This window comes from Phyllopteryx taeniolatus, chromosome 15 (assembly GCF_024500385.1).
Source record: "Phyllopteryx taeniolatus isolate TA_2022b chromosome 15, UOR_Ptae_1.2, whole genome shotgun sequence".
In the NCBI taxonomy this organism is placed as follows: domain Eukaryota; kingdom Metazoa; phylum Chordata; class Actinopteri; order Syngnathiformes; family Syngnathidae; genus Phyllopteryx; species Phyllopteryx taeniolatus.
This window is the reverse complement of record NC_084516.1, coordinates 8,530,001-8,543,878: the sequence shown is the minus strand read 5'-3', so window position 1 is coordinate 8,543,878 and position 13,878 is coordinate 8,530,001. Positions and strand designations below refer to the sequence as shown.

The 13,878-nt window shown below is 37.5% G+C and overlaps 1 protein-coding gene and 1 long non-coding RNA gene across 2 annotated transcripts in view; one reads left to right on the top strand and one right to left on the bottom strand.

Moving 5' to 3' along the window:
- LOC133465009 (matrix metalloproteinase-17-like) overlaps positions 1-13,878 on the bottom strand; it is a 120,806-nt gene that overhangs the window by 99,248 nt on the left and 7,680 nt on the right. The gene's annotated exons all lie outside the window — the stretch shown is intronic.
- LOC133464949 (uncharacterized) overlaps positions 9,335-13,878 on the top strand; it is a 5,594-nt gene continuing 1,050 nt past the window's right edge. Inside the window, exons 1-4 of the long non-coding RNA XR_009784510.1 lie at positions 9,335-9,486; positions 12,217-12,369; positions 12,459-12,536; positions 12,710-13,878. The exon at positions 12,710-13,878 is cut by the window's right edge and continues 1,050 nt beyond it. This is a non-coding gene — a long non-coding RNA (uncharacterized LOC133464949). The remainder of the gene's footprint in view (positions 9,487-12,216; positions 12,370-12,458; positions 12,537-12,709) is intronic.

Here is a 13,878-nt window from a genome sequence, read left to right as displayed (position 1 = left end):
ATGAAATTATATAGACGAGGTTCCTAGTGTTCCCGTACCCCCAGTTGTTAGCATCCGGTCAAGAACGGTTTTCTTGAGTTCATTGACTCATTGCAACACACAGAATATCATGCGCTGCCATCAACGAGGATGCTTATTTCTGCGTTGTTGGACATCAAATGATGTGCCAAATTGGCATGCATGCAATATTCATGCTGACTTAGAGATAGACACAGATAGACAGATCGACAGCTAGGGAGGGAGGGAGGGAGGGAGCAATAGATAGATGGATAGATGGATGGATAGATAGATAGATAGATAGATGGATGGATGGATGGATGGATGGATGGATGGATGGATGGATGGATGGATGGATGGATGGATGGATGGATGGATGGATGGATGGATGGATAGATAGATAGATAGATAGATAGATAGATAGATAGATAGATAGATAGATAGATAGATAGATAGATAGATAAAATCAACACCTATAGTATGTCTTTATCGCTGTTATTACTTTTAGACGTGTTTATCGGAGCAGTTTCCACAGTTTGTTGCAAAGACAGTAAACTTAATCACCCATTCCAAAACATTTTCTCAACTCCCACACAACCCTTATGTGCAACTATGATTTGCATGTATTCCAAGTTTCTAGCTCTAACATAAATCTTGTCAACAAACACTTTCAAATGACTCTAAAATATGGGGAAACGTGCGTAGGACTTAGAACAGAGGGTAATTTTGGCCTATCTGGACGTTTTTGTTTGTTTGTTTGTTTTTTTAAGGAGAAATAATATTTTTAAATGTATCATTCCATAGATATACATCCATCCATCCATTTTCTTTACCGCTTATCCTCACTAGGGTCGCGGGCTGCAAATAATTCAAAGTTTCTTGCAACCAGTTAACTTCAGCAATGTGCACCAAAAAGAGGAATTTAAAAGGGATTCCAATGTTGGTTGGGAGATGTTATGTTTGAAAGATTAAAGGTTTTCACAACACATCAGTGGATCACATTTTTGGCACGTTAACTATGATAACTGTATTAGTGGGAATTAGAAAACTATCGCATGAGAAACATCGAAGTCTCTGAACACAACTTTGGTGCTTAATGAGTGAGCTTATGCAGTGGAACACATTCATTAAAAGACTCAAACATCTTAACCGATTTTGAGAGATCCCACACGTAGTGAGGAAAAAATGGGCATGTGTGTTCTAACACCTTTTATACTGTGTGGTTTGGCTCGCGATGACCAACACAGCACACCACACACACACACACACGCAGCACACACACACACGAAACGACATCTTCACGAGCGTCCAGTAGTACCAAGATTGACCTGTGAGAGGCAGCAAGATGCCACAGGGCATCAAAGAAGAAGAAAGAATAATAAGAGCAGAAGAAATACAAGAAGGTAAACTGATTATGGTATCGCTATAGAGGAGTCCTAGTAAAAATATTTTCGGGGGCAAATTTCACTCCAGTACAAGTTTGAATTCACAGAAAAGTCAGCTAGGGTTTTTTAAAATTTCACTCCAGTACAAGTTTTTATTTCTTCCATAAACTGGAACAGGGCAGTACAAAACAAAATAAAAAAAATAATTTCTAGGAAAAATTAAAAAGACCTCTCATGAGCGGGGCCAAATTCAGTGTTGGAAAATGCAACAGCTGTAAGCCCGGTGCAATGTTCCAGTGCAAGTTATGGACTGGCTGCTACTGGTGGCATGAGCCTTTTACATAACAGCGGTGTTACTTGGTGGTTATCCAAAACAAAGAGGATGGAATTATGCAGGTCGAAGAAAGCGCCACATTGGAGTGCAGCATACAATACTTTTCAGTCCATTACCAACCATTTCAAACGGTGCTCTTAAGTGCACTAGTGTTCTATTGCAGGTTTGTTTTAGAAAGTAAAAAGTTATCAAGGGGAGTGCATATTAACGTGTATTTATCAAAGTACCTCAACTGGTAGAACAAGATTCAAGTGAATAGCAATAATCACTTTACATTCTAACTGATGGAAAATCGGCCCCTTCACATTTAATACTTGTAGAATTAATTTTTCTAAATTGGTGTCCCTTGGAGTCAATTTCTACTGGGCGTGACGAGCAAAAATTAGGCTAAGCATCAACCAGGCCACGCTTTTATATTCCTCATTGCAGTCATTTTGCAAACCTTTTACAAGCAATGAGAAGTCTACCAGGTTTAATTTTTCATTCACACAATACAAGAACCCTTTCTTAACAAGTATCTGTTTAAAAAATAACTTGGAAGTGAAGGGCTGTCTCCTTTCTATTTGTATCTCTTTTTAAAAATGCTATAAATCCATTTAGATTACTCTCAGAAATAATATATGTATGGATGTAGACATAAAAATGTGTTTAAACAAAACTTGAAAACAATTCAATGGCTCAGTAACATGTTCAAGTTAATAAAGTCTGAACACAGTAAATGATGTATTTTTTATTTTTATTTTGTGTTAATATTTCATGTACCTTTATCTAGGTAGCTCACATCTGGCGACTAATTTACATATATATATATATATATATATATATATATATATATATATATATATATATATATGTTGTATATATACACACACACACACACACACACACACACACACACTGTATATGGCGACAATTGCAGGCTGTACCTGTGCCTCTTGCCCAAAGACAGCTAGTAGGGTTAGGACTCTAGCACGCCTGTACATATTTTTTGAGAAAAACAAATTGCATTTATTGGAAAATTGTGCCTTTATGCTAAAGGGAAATACTCATAAATGCTCTGCAGATGAATGCATCTATTTTATGAGCCAGACAGAGGCTGAAGGAGGTGAGATCCAATTTTTTTGAACATATTTTAAAAAGGTTGTTCCAAAGCTGCCCTTGAACACATCCTAAAAGTCGTGCACAGACAGACACACAACAGATGAGACAAGCAAATGCTAAAAAAAATGTTGCGCAAACCTCCCTCTAGGACGCATAAAAACCTTCTATGGATGTTTCCAAGCAAACAATGTAAGTTGAGTAAAACCCGTTACATTTTGATAATGTAGCCAATTTATATGACTGCCTATGTCTGTGATTTATTGCTAGATATAAAATCCTTGTTTTGTTCACATTTTCTTGTTCATACTGTACTTCAAAATGTGAAATATTATTCATGTTGATGAATAAAAGCATGTGTTTACATTAATGTTCAGAACAAGTGAATTGGACTGATTATTAATTAAACTCTAATTAACCGTTCATGTCATGCAACTATATTTTTGAAGATAATTGACCGTAGTCTCACGTGTTAAGCTTTTGGTTAGCTTCAGAGGATTTTCAGATTTCAAATTGGGACCTGGCACTCTAAGTTTTGGGAATGCCTCGTCCAAGATAACATTCATGAATGACTTGCTTTGCTTAAAAAAAACCAAAGACTATTTGCCTGCATTCATAGAGGACTAAGGAGATCGGGAAGTATTCGCATTTGAGAGGCTGAAATCAGGGGATTTTGACTTTTTAAAATATGTCAAAAAAAAAAGGTTTCAAAACCTTTTCACTTCCTTTACAATCCGTGCGTCGAACAAAACAATGCAACTCTGCTTACGAGGCTGCCTTCCACAAAGAACAGATCCATCTTTGTTGCGCAAACATGGTGTGTGTTATTGTTAATGAGAGGTGAAAAAGACACTTCTAGACTGCTCTCATGGTAAGCGTGCTCAGCTGGTGGCATCAGCGGGACCTTAACATACTGTAGGTCATATCGGCGAGAGCCATCAATGATTTAGACCAACGCTATTCCGCCTTTACAAGATATGCGGGTGTGCAGTGGCAATCATTCATCACCGAATCATTTTCAATCTCCCCCAATTTCTCACAGTTTCGTTTCTTCTTTTTTCTTTTAATCAGGCGCACTCGCTCCTTTTGTGAACTGCAGCGAAGAGAAAAGTGCCGTTAATGAGCTTTGATTAAAAGGATTTTGTCTTTTGATAGCAATTATCAGTTGGATTCTTGACGGACTGTTACAGAATGATGAAGATCCACTGTAACTTCTGCTCGGCTTCATGTTAACAGTGAGCGTCAGAGAGGATCAGGACATTTGAAAATTGAGAAATGGATAATAAAGACTGCATTTTACAGCAAAGCAAAGCAAATTTATTTATATAGCACATTTCATACACAAGGTAACACAATGTGCTTTACATGATTAAAAGCATTTAAAGACAAAGGGCATAAAAAGGCCCACATGTATTGAGTATGATCCATAAAATTGCATACTTACAATACCGTGAAGCTGTTTTAAATAGTTATTTCAGCAATAGTATAATTGTTCGGTCTCTTTATATTATAATATAGTGGTGCCTTGACTTAGGAGCAGTCGTTTGGTAGATTTTCTTTGCTTAGACTTACATACAAAAATTGGAGATATGGGCATCTTACGGTGGCAGTGAACTTCACTCACTTCATAACAAGCAGCAGTATGGCATATCAAATCAATTACTAAAACTGCCTTCTACCATCTGAAGGACATATCCAGAGTGAAAGCTTGCATGTGTCAAGCAGACCAGGAGAAGCTCATCCATGCTTTTATCTTAAGTAGACTTAACTATTGTAATAGTCTTCTGACTGGACTCCCCCCAAAAGAACATTAAATAGCTGCAGCTCATTCAGAATGCTGCAGCACGGGTTCTGACCAGAACAAAGAAGTCAGAGCATATTACTTCTTTACTTCTATTACTACTTCTATAAATCACTAAATGGTTTAGGTCCTGAATACATGAAAGAAATATTAATGGAATATAAACCCAGAAGGGCTCTGAGATCGACAGACTGAGGTCAAATAGTGGAGCACAGAGTCCAAAGCAAACATGGTGAAGCAGCATTTAGCTATTATGCTGCACACAAATGGAATAAGTTACCAACAGAAGTGACGTCAGCCCCAAGTGTGAATGTTTTTAAGTCCAGGTTAAAAACTCTTCTTTTTTTACCTCATGTTTTATAGAGCATTTCCACTTTTAAATAATATTTCTTTCACTATATGCTGTTTTAATTGTACTCTTATTTTGTTCTCTGTTTTAAATGTTTATAAGCAGTTTCTTTGTTTTTAAATGTTTTTAATCATGTAAAGCACATTGAGTTACCATGTGTATGAAATGCGCTATATAAATAAATTTGCTTTGCTTTGCTTTAGTCTAGACCTAGATCGAGTAATGCCCTGTGAGGTTATTTGAGGGCCTGCTTCCAAACAACGTGTGGATGACAAAGTAGTGACTGTGACAATGGTGCATTACTTGGTGTGGAGGGGCCAGTAAGTGACAGCACTGTGCCAGTTAATAATGCTTGGCTGACACGGTGCATAATTACAAATTGGAAAGTGTTTTTAGCCTCATGTCAATAACCTTAAATAGTGGATGCATGCCTCTGTTAAACGGTGTTGCAAAGATGAACCTATTCAGAAATACAACAATTTTGGATAAAGAGAGTTTTGTTTTGATTTGAAATAAAAATTGGACTAAAAGGTTATTCTTCTCAAAAACTAGGTGGCTTTGTCTATTTAAAAAGTGAATTAATGGGATGTTTTCTAACATATGCAGTGGATACTGGATATACTCACAGCTACAAAAACTCAATTAAGAAATTAATAGCAAATGTTTTAGTGAGTCTATTACCATTTCATACAAGCGAAAAAGTAGTTTTCTATTTTCTCTTAAAGGCTGGCTTATAATACTGTATGTCAAAATGTCTTGGTGTATGAATCCTGACACCATAAGGAAAGTCCACACTTTGTGTGAAGCAGACAGAATTAGGCCATGGAAACACCCAAAGGAGTCCCATTAAAAGCTTGAATATTAGCTAGTAGCAATGAAACAGTGAGGTTAATCCGTCGTTATCCCACTTAATAAGCATCCTGACGCATCCCACAGAGCTCAGTTGTTGTGGGGCAGGCGATTCTCATAAAGCATGCACGAAAGTCATACGAGTATTAGAACCATGTTGGAAAGGAAAGGATAATAAAATCAAAACATTTCAAGAATAAAGTCGTTATCACGAAAAAAAAATGAAATCCTTTGAGATAAAGTTGTACTTTTACCAGAATTAAAGACATAATATAACAAGCATGAACATATAATGCATTAAACTTGCCTCTTTTGTTGGATTTGTCAAAAATGTGTTTTAAACAAATGTCTTTTTTGTGTGGGAATTTTGACAACCATTTGATAGTGAACCTTTTTTTGTGATATTTGGATTTATTTTGCTTAATAAAAGATAATTCATATTTTTATCTCGTCATATTACAACCTAATTCCTATAACGTTATCGTAACCTATGAATTTGTTTAGTGAATATTGCCACTTTATTTTGGTAAAATGACACTTTTTTTCCCCACACGGTATTATGATTTCTTGACTTTATTCAAATAACGTTCCTCGTAATTTTACAACTTAAGTTTTATAATACAACAATATTATTCTCCTATTAAAAATATTATTGGGTAATATTACAACTTTCTCCATGTAACATTTTTTTTAATATTGCCTAATTTTTTTAGATATAAAAAATGAGCAAGATAAATCATTTCAAAACTTTTTCTGGGTGAATGAAATATTTTATAGAGAGTAAGTACATTTGTAAGTTTTTTCACAAAAACCTGACATTTGAATAGGGGTGTGTAGACTTTTTATATCCACTGTATTATATCTAATATTGGCTGAGGCCCAGTCTATGGTGTACCCGCCTCTCGTCTAAAGTCAGCTGGGATTTGCTCCAGCTCATACGCAACCTTAAATGTGGACAAGCGCTATAGAAAGTGGATCAAAAAATATGCTGCATTTTATAAGATTTATTTTCCCTAGTACTTTTATCTCTTTTTTTTCCCCTCTGGCCATAATACTCAGTGTCGACACTCAGACAATTTTTAAAGAATGGAAAAGATGGAGACAATGTGACACTACCTTAAAACTGAGTGAAATACCCCAAAAATGAGAGCAACAGCAAAGTAGAACAGAACCTGAGGGAGAACTTTTTTAAGAGTGCCCATAAGGCACAGCCAATTACTTACTTGGAGATGATGTTACAATACCAAATGTTTTAAACTCTTGACACTTTTGCAAGTGGCATAAAAGGCTTCATGTGTCCTTTGGCAGCTCCGCAAGTGCTGATGGGAGGAAAAGAAAGAGCTGAGACTTCATTACGTTGTCTGCAAACTGCTAAAGCACGTCCAAATCTGGATGACTGACTTCTTTGAAGGATCATATTGTACGAGTATACTTAAATATAACAAATTGTCTAAAAAGAGGCTTCGATGTCTCTTTGTAGTGGTTACTAAAAACCAAGTGGAAGTCTATTTAACCCCTACGCCATCATATTTTAATTGCATCCATCCTGAGCAGGACTTTAGAGCATGCGTTGGTCCCTCGTTGGTTTGTTAGCAGGATTGTACAAAGGCAACCTCTTCCACTGAAACACTCAAACTTCAGTGTGGATGAAAAGAAGAAATTAATTTGTACTTTTTGCCGATTGTGTCCCTATGGCATGAATGTAACGTTTCAACCCAGAATCTTCATATTTCACTGTAAATCAACATGAAGCTGTCGGTAGACATGATTTTTGGAAAACATTTGGCCTTGGTGAAGGTCTGCGATCTACTGGAGAGGTCCATCCACATTTTGTAGCACTTGTCGTCGTTAAGGTCACGGGTGAGCTGGAGCACATCCCAGATGACTTCAGGCAACGGCAGACTGCACCCTAGACTGGTTGCTAGTCAACCACAGGGCAAATACGAGGTATGTCAGAAACGTTCCAGGACTGGCGTGACTAAAGCTATATTTCAAATCCCAGCTACAAACTACAGAATTTCCCGTTGGAAGTAATCCAACACACTTTCCCAGTCTTCAGTGCCACAATGTTATGCACTCCTGTAACGATTCTTCTGGGATCTTCCGCAGCAAACTACTACTACTCGGCCAAGAACTCAGCGCCTGGAAGCTCTCAACTGTGAAGTAGACATGCTTAACCACTAGTCTTGCATGCTACCTCTACTACAGCCATTGTAGTTATTTATTTTCATGAGTGGTACTTCTGTCTAAGGGCATGTGTGGCAGTGCCCCCACCACCTTCAGCCGATGATGCTGTTTTTCTTCCACCAATATGTTTCACATTTAATACAGAACAGAGATTGGATTGCAGAACAATGATATAAAAATCAACTTTTCATAATTTTGATCTTGACCTAGTGGGGGTGGCTGTCATATATCAGTTTTTCCATTGATTGACGGGACAGTTATCATCAAGCCCAATGAACTTTGTTTGTAAAAGGCAACAGGTAAAGGGCAGCTTCAAGCAATTCTGCTGAGCTAAGTTGCTGCCTTTGCGAGCTAACTAAAATTGTTAAAATTGTATGTTGATGTTTTTATATTTGTCTACTGTTTTGGTTGTTGTGTATACATGTATAACTACCTATGGGTATGAATAAAGTAAACTGAACTGAACTGATTGTATTCCAGCTCTAACATTTTCTCGTGAATAATGCACGTTTTTTTGATGAGAAATTGGATTGGTGCCCCGCATCTTTTTCATATAAAAAGCCACTGGTTTCCAAGATCGACATAATCATGACGATAATCTATGAGCAATTACACTATTTTGTGCCTTGCTTACAGTAGCACGTACAATTGTCAGATTCAATTAAAAGAAGCTCAAGTGAAATTGCGAACAAAGCTCATGCATATCTAATGTGCGGTTAGGTTGCCCCCACCTGAATATCTGTTAATTACTGCCTAATTGATAGACAGCCAAGGACTCACAATGAGGTGATCGCGAGGGAACATTTTCATTAAAAAGATAATTTCGCTTTGAAAGGACCCAGTCCACACACTGGCAAGTCTACTACATGTACACATGAGCATAGGAGCATCATGTTCCTTCTTTTTAGCTGTCAAGCCACGAAATCCACCTCCCACCAAAATGTCAAGATGGTTGCACAACAGCATCTTGCCTCGATGAATACTTGGCTGTGTAGAACACCTTTGAGCCACAGGCATTGAAAAAAAGAACATTTGGACTGCATGAAGGGATAAATGTCATGTAGCACGCCGAGGTGAGATGAGGTAAGGAACATTCCCACCCTGTGCGGCAAAGATTCATGGGACTTATGTTGTGTTGCAAATTCCACCACCTTACACCATTGGTTGAATGACTATTCACTTGGATGTGGAGACTGTCAGTGCTGCGCCTGCAAATTCTACGTGTTGTGCTAAATAAAGAATGCATGCACTTCTTACAGGAGGGGCGTGCCTTAGGGGTCATACACAAGTACTCCACACTTACTATTTATGTGGCACCCAAGACAGAAGTAGGTCTCACTTTCATCTCATATGTGTGATCTGTACGCAAAACATGAGGGGCAAGACTGTCTGGGGAACCACAAGCATGTAGTATTGTAGAAGAGAAGACGGCTGCCTTCTGCTTATACCACAGCAAAGACTGAGAGACTTGGACGTCTACAGGCAGGTGAGAGGAGCTGATGAGTGGCATGAAGCAAGATCTGCTTTGCTAAGACACTGAGTCATATGGAAGATGCAGGGGGGTAGTTACGTGGTTGCCAGGGGTGGCCGCAGCCAGACTGATATCTGAAAGAGCCATAGCACTATGGTTAGTACAAACCTTTGACTCAATGGTGTTTGGCTACTCTGCTCCCACTGTGCCATCCAATCAAGTACAGTATGAACATATCCTGGTGTTCTTCAGGCTGTCTCGTCTGCATCATTATTCCCAATGAGTGAATCACCATTTAAAATGTCGCAATGTTCAATTACCTAATTCTTCAATCCCCAGTTATGGGGATTGAAGAACTTGTGTCAGCTTTCCTGCGGTTGGTTTCATCTGCCTGCACTATTCCCTTCATAGCATGTTGTCCAATATGAAAGCACAATATTGATTTTCTATGTCTGACAAAAGAAATCTAAGGTCAAATCAATATCATTTTAAAGATGTATTTGTCACACAGGGTTATGCTTTGATTTCAGAGCATGAACAGACTTTGAATAGATCTCTGATCTGAAGTTAGAGATATCTTCTCTATATCTGGCTAAATGTCAGATCAGCACGCATCGTGACATGAACGTGTCAGATTGAAGGTAAACATAGTACAGTATTTTTGTGCAGCACATGACAACAGTATGTATCAAGTTGTGCGTGTAACTGTAGAAAGTACTGAAGCTCTGAGCAGCCATCGTGTCTTGAATCCATTTGGCCTGATAAATAAATCTTTCTTGTCTGTATTTGGTCCAAGCTTACGAACTGCACTTGTTGATGTGTTTATGCTCAGTGAATGCAACTGTTCCGGACCACTTGCGGGGAATAAAGGAAGAACAAAAATATATATATATTTGTCAGTTATCAGTAATTGTTGCAGAACCAAAATCCTCCAGGAGCAAGAAAAACTTTCTTTCTAGATTCCATACAGTATCTTGGACCATAGCTATTGTTTTTTTTAAATTTTTGTTTTGTTTTTTGTGTGCGGAATTTATAAAATAAGCATTTTTATAAAAAAAAATGCTACGTACATTAGTATCAAATTGTTCAACCTAACATTTTAAGGGAGTCCTAATCCCAGTTTACTGCTATCGTTTGTTTGTTATGGTTACGTTCTCTTGATTCCACTCCATGTGACAACCAAGTCACTGGCTCAGAAGTCCTCACTGTTCACGACACACGAAGGGATTTGTTTTTTTTCATTGTAAATATTGAATGTTTAAAGACCCTGTAAAGACAATTTAAAGATGTGTTTCTAAATACATTATAAATGTTTGAAGATATTTTCTGAACATGTGCAAAGACTGAGAAGTATGCAGTACTCAGTTGTGTAAATACAGCATTCAACAGTTTCTCACCATTTGAGTTTTCCTGATATTTTTAGGGGTGTGGCTAAAACAGAGTTGCGTGACTCACTTTGGAGTCCAGCATGAGTTGCCCCTCCCCCAGTATATAAGAACTTGAGCACCTTTGTTGTTTTTTTTTCAACATGCAGTTAGCAAGCTAGTTATACCTACACCTCAAAAATATATTTTCCCTTTGGATAGTCCGCTGACGAGGCCATTTTAGAACTCTTTGTTATCAGCGGCGAGTACACGCTCGTCACACAGAGAAAGATGGAAAAGTGAGGGGGCGGGGATAAGAAAGTCTGACTCAACAGCCATTGTGTGGAATGGGGATTCGGTCTGGCAGGGCCGCTTTAGAGCGCCTCGTTGAGGCATCGTGGAAAAGGAATATATTTCAGCCATCGGTGGCTTTAAGATGATATGTTTTTACGTCTCAAATATGCAATTATGTGTTTCTTATGTGATTATAAGAAAGATCCTCAATGAAGCAGCATCCATTTTTCCAGGACTAGTAGTGGTATTTGATTGACAGTTGACACACGCACACAGTTTTGAAGCCTTATTTTATAAACTTGATATTTTTTTAGCCATTCAAATTTGGCAGGGGTGTTAATAACAGTCTTCTCTGTGGTGTGTCAAATTTAGAAGACATTTTTCTTAAGTATAAAATAATTTTAAAAAATGATATTTTACTTCATGGGGACTTAACATTTACTATCGTTAACCCTGATTGTTTTCCCGAGGAGATGGGGGAGAGTAAAATCACTCGATTTATACCACACCACAAAATAATCTGTCAGTATAATCTTAAAAGACAACATATAATTTGCTGAGTTTGGTCAGAAGTAGGAATTATCTTCATGCGTGTACTGTGCTTTAGTGACGCATGCGTTGGGACATTTCCCCTGAATGTTGACCTTTGCATTAAAGCTAGAAATCCTTCTCCTTAGGCCTCAACGCCCCTGAATGCCTAACAAATTGCACTTGAGCTGCCATGCGCAATTTATTGTCCACAACATTGGGCTCGCGCTATTGAAATCTATGTACTGCCTTTGTGGCGATCTCCCTACAGTCAATAGGTCTTTTCATGTGCGCCTCCAACTGTGACTGCTTATGCGCACTGTAATTAAGCTCATTATTGGCTTGAATATTCATATTGCACTTAATACCTGAATATCTCTATTGTCTGATGTTTTGATACATTTTGTTTTCGCAGATTAATCCAAATTAATGCAAAGTTTCCATTAATTTTGTTTCATTATGCAGATAATGAGCAGCATATGAGATTTTAGTATTTGCATATAAAGTGATACTAACAGATGTTGATTTGGTATTTTTATGTATACTAATTGTATTTCAGCCATTGGGAATAGCTGCCATTTCAAGGAGCTCCAAATACCCTCTGAGAGGAGAGCTCACAGCACAACATAATGCCCCTGCAAGAAGCCATCGGAAAGATAAACGCAGACCTCCAAAGGGCCATGCCTTCAAGATGCCACCTCTTGGATTTAGTGTAACATAATCCACCTCCAATCTCTGAACAACTTCTGTTTGAAGGAGTTGTTGTTCCTCGTAAATCGACAAAATGCTTTTTTTCTTCAGGACCAAATGAGTGTCGAGACACTGTGTATTCCAGCCAGCAGAGGTTTCTGTTTTGTCAGATCTTCACCTTCTCCACCTGTGAGAGTCTTGTGTCATATTTAAGATTCAAAATTAAAAAAAATAAAATAAAAAATAAATAAATATATATAATATATATATATATATATATATATATAATAACTAATTTATTTATTTCCTGTGTGGAACATTTATTCTAATGATAATAATAATGTGTATTTGTGTGCTAGCAGGGTTGTGACAGGCCAAGAAACAATCATCTAAATTTTGCTCTTGATCGATATTAAGAAGAAGGGATGGGTGAGTATTGATACCAGGTATCGGTATCAGGCGGATATCGGCCTTATTTCAAAGTATCGGCTACTTGTGAAGGCTGACGATACCGGCTGCTGATACTTAAGGCAAAACATAAATAAATACATTAATTAATTGATTAAAAAAAATAAATGAGTAAGTCCTCCTTGCCAGTAGTTGGCGCTACACTGCAGCCGTTTGACATCATGTCAGAAAGAAAGATGTTTGTTCACAACCATCTGTCATTGTGTTAATTTAAATTTTATGTATCAAAAGTACTCGTGGTATTGGTACTTAGTATAGGTGAGTACTCAAGAGTAAATACTAGTGCTGGTAAGGGTCTGAACAAAAGTGTGAGGCAGACGTGCTAACCACTAAACTACCTCGGTAATGACTGTATCTGAAAAAAATAATTGTCAAAATAATAAGCATCTACTGTGATTAGTGAGCAGTCAGCCAGCATAAACTCATAGTACTAGTAACCCTAATCCATTAAAAATGTAACACTATTATCATATTGCTCTTACATAGCTGTTATTAAGGGATTTAATTTCAATTAAATACAGAAAAATCTACAAAAAAATACCTTATTATTTATTTATTTATTTACCATTTTAGAAAGTATTAACTCTTGGTCTATTCACTGTTATGTGGAAATGTGTTTTCAAGACATAGACAAAAGCATAGACGAGACATGGTAAACTAGAATCCATGAGCTCAAAATGCAACGTCGAATCATACTCCTATAATTGCACTTTGATTCCCAAAATATCTAATAATAGTATGTTTGTGGAAATAGTAGCCTGATGAAAAAAAGCTTGCAATATTTGTTGTTTAAGTTCCATCCATCCATCTTCTACACATCTTATTCTCACTGGGGTCGCAGGTGTGCTGGAGCCCACCCCAGCTGACTTCAGGCGAGAGGTGGGGTACACCCTGAACTCGGTGCCGGCCAATAGCACGGCACATATAGACAAAGAGCAGGAAGTGTGGGTATAGAATCCCCAATGGAGAAAGGCTCATAGAAGGAAAGAAAACACACAATTTGGATAAGATGCTAATGTAGCATAATCTTCCATTGTTTGAACCTAACAATAGAATATGCATA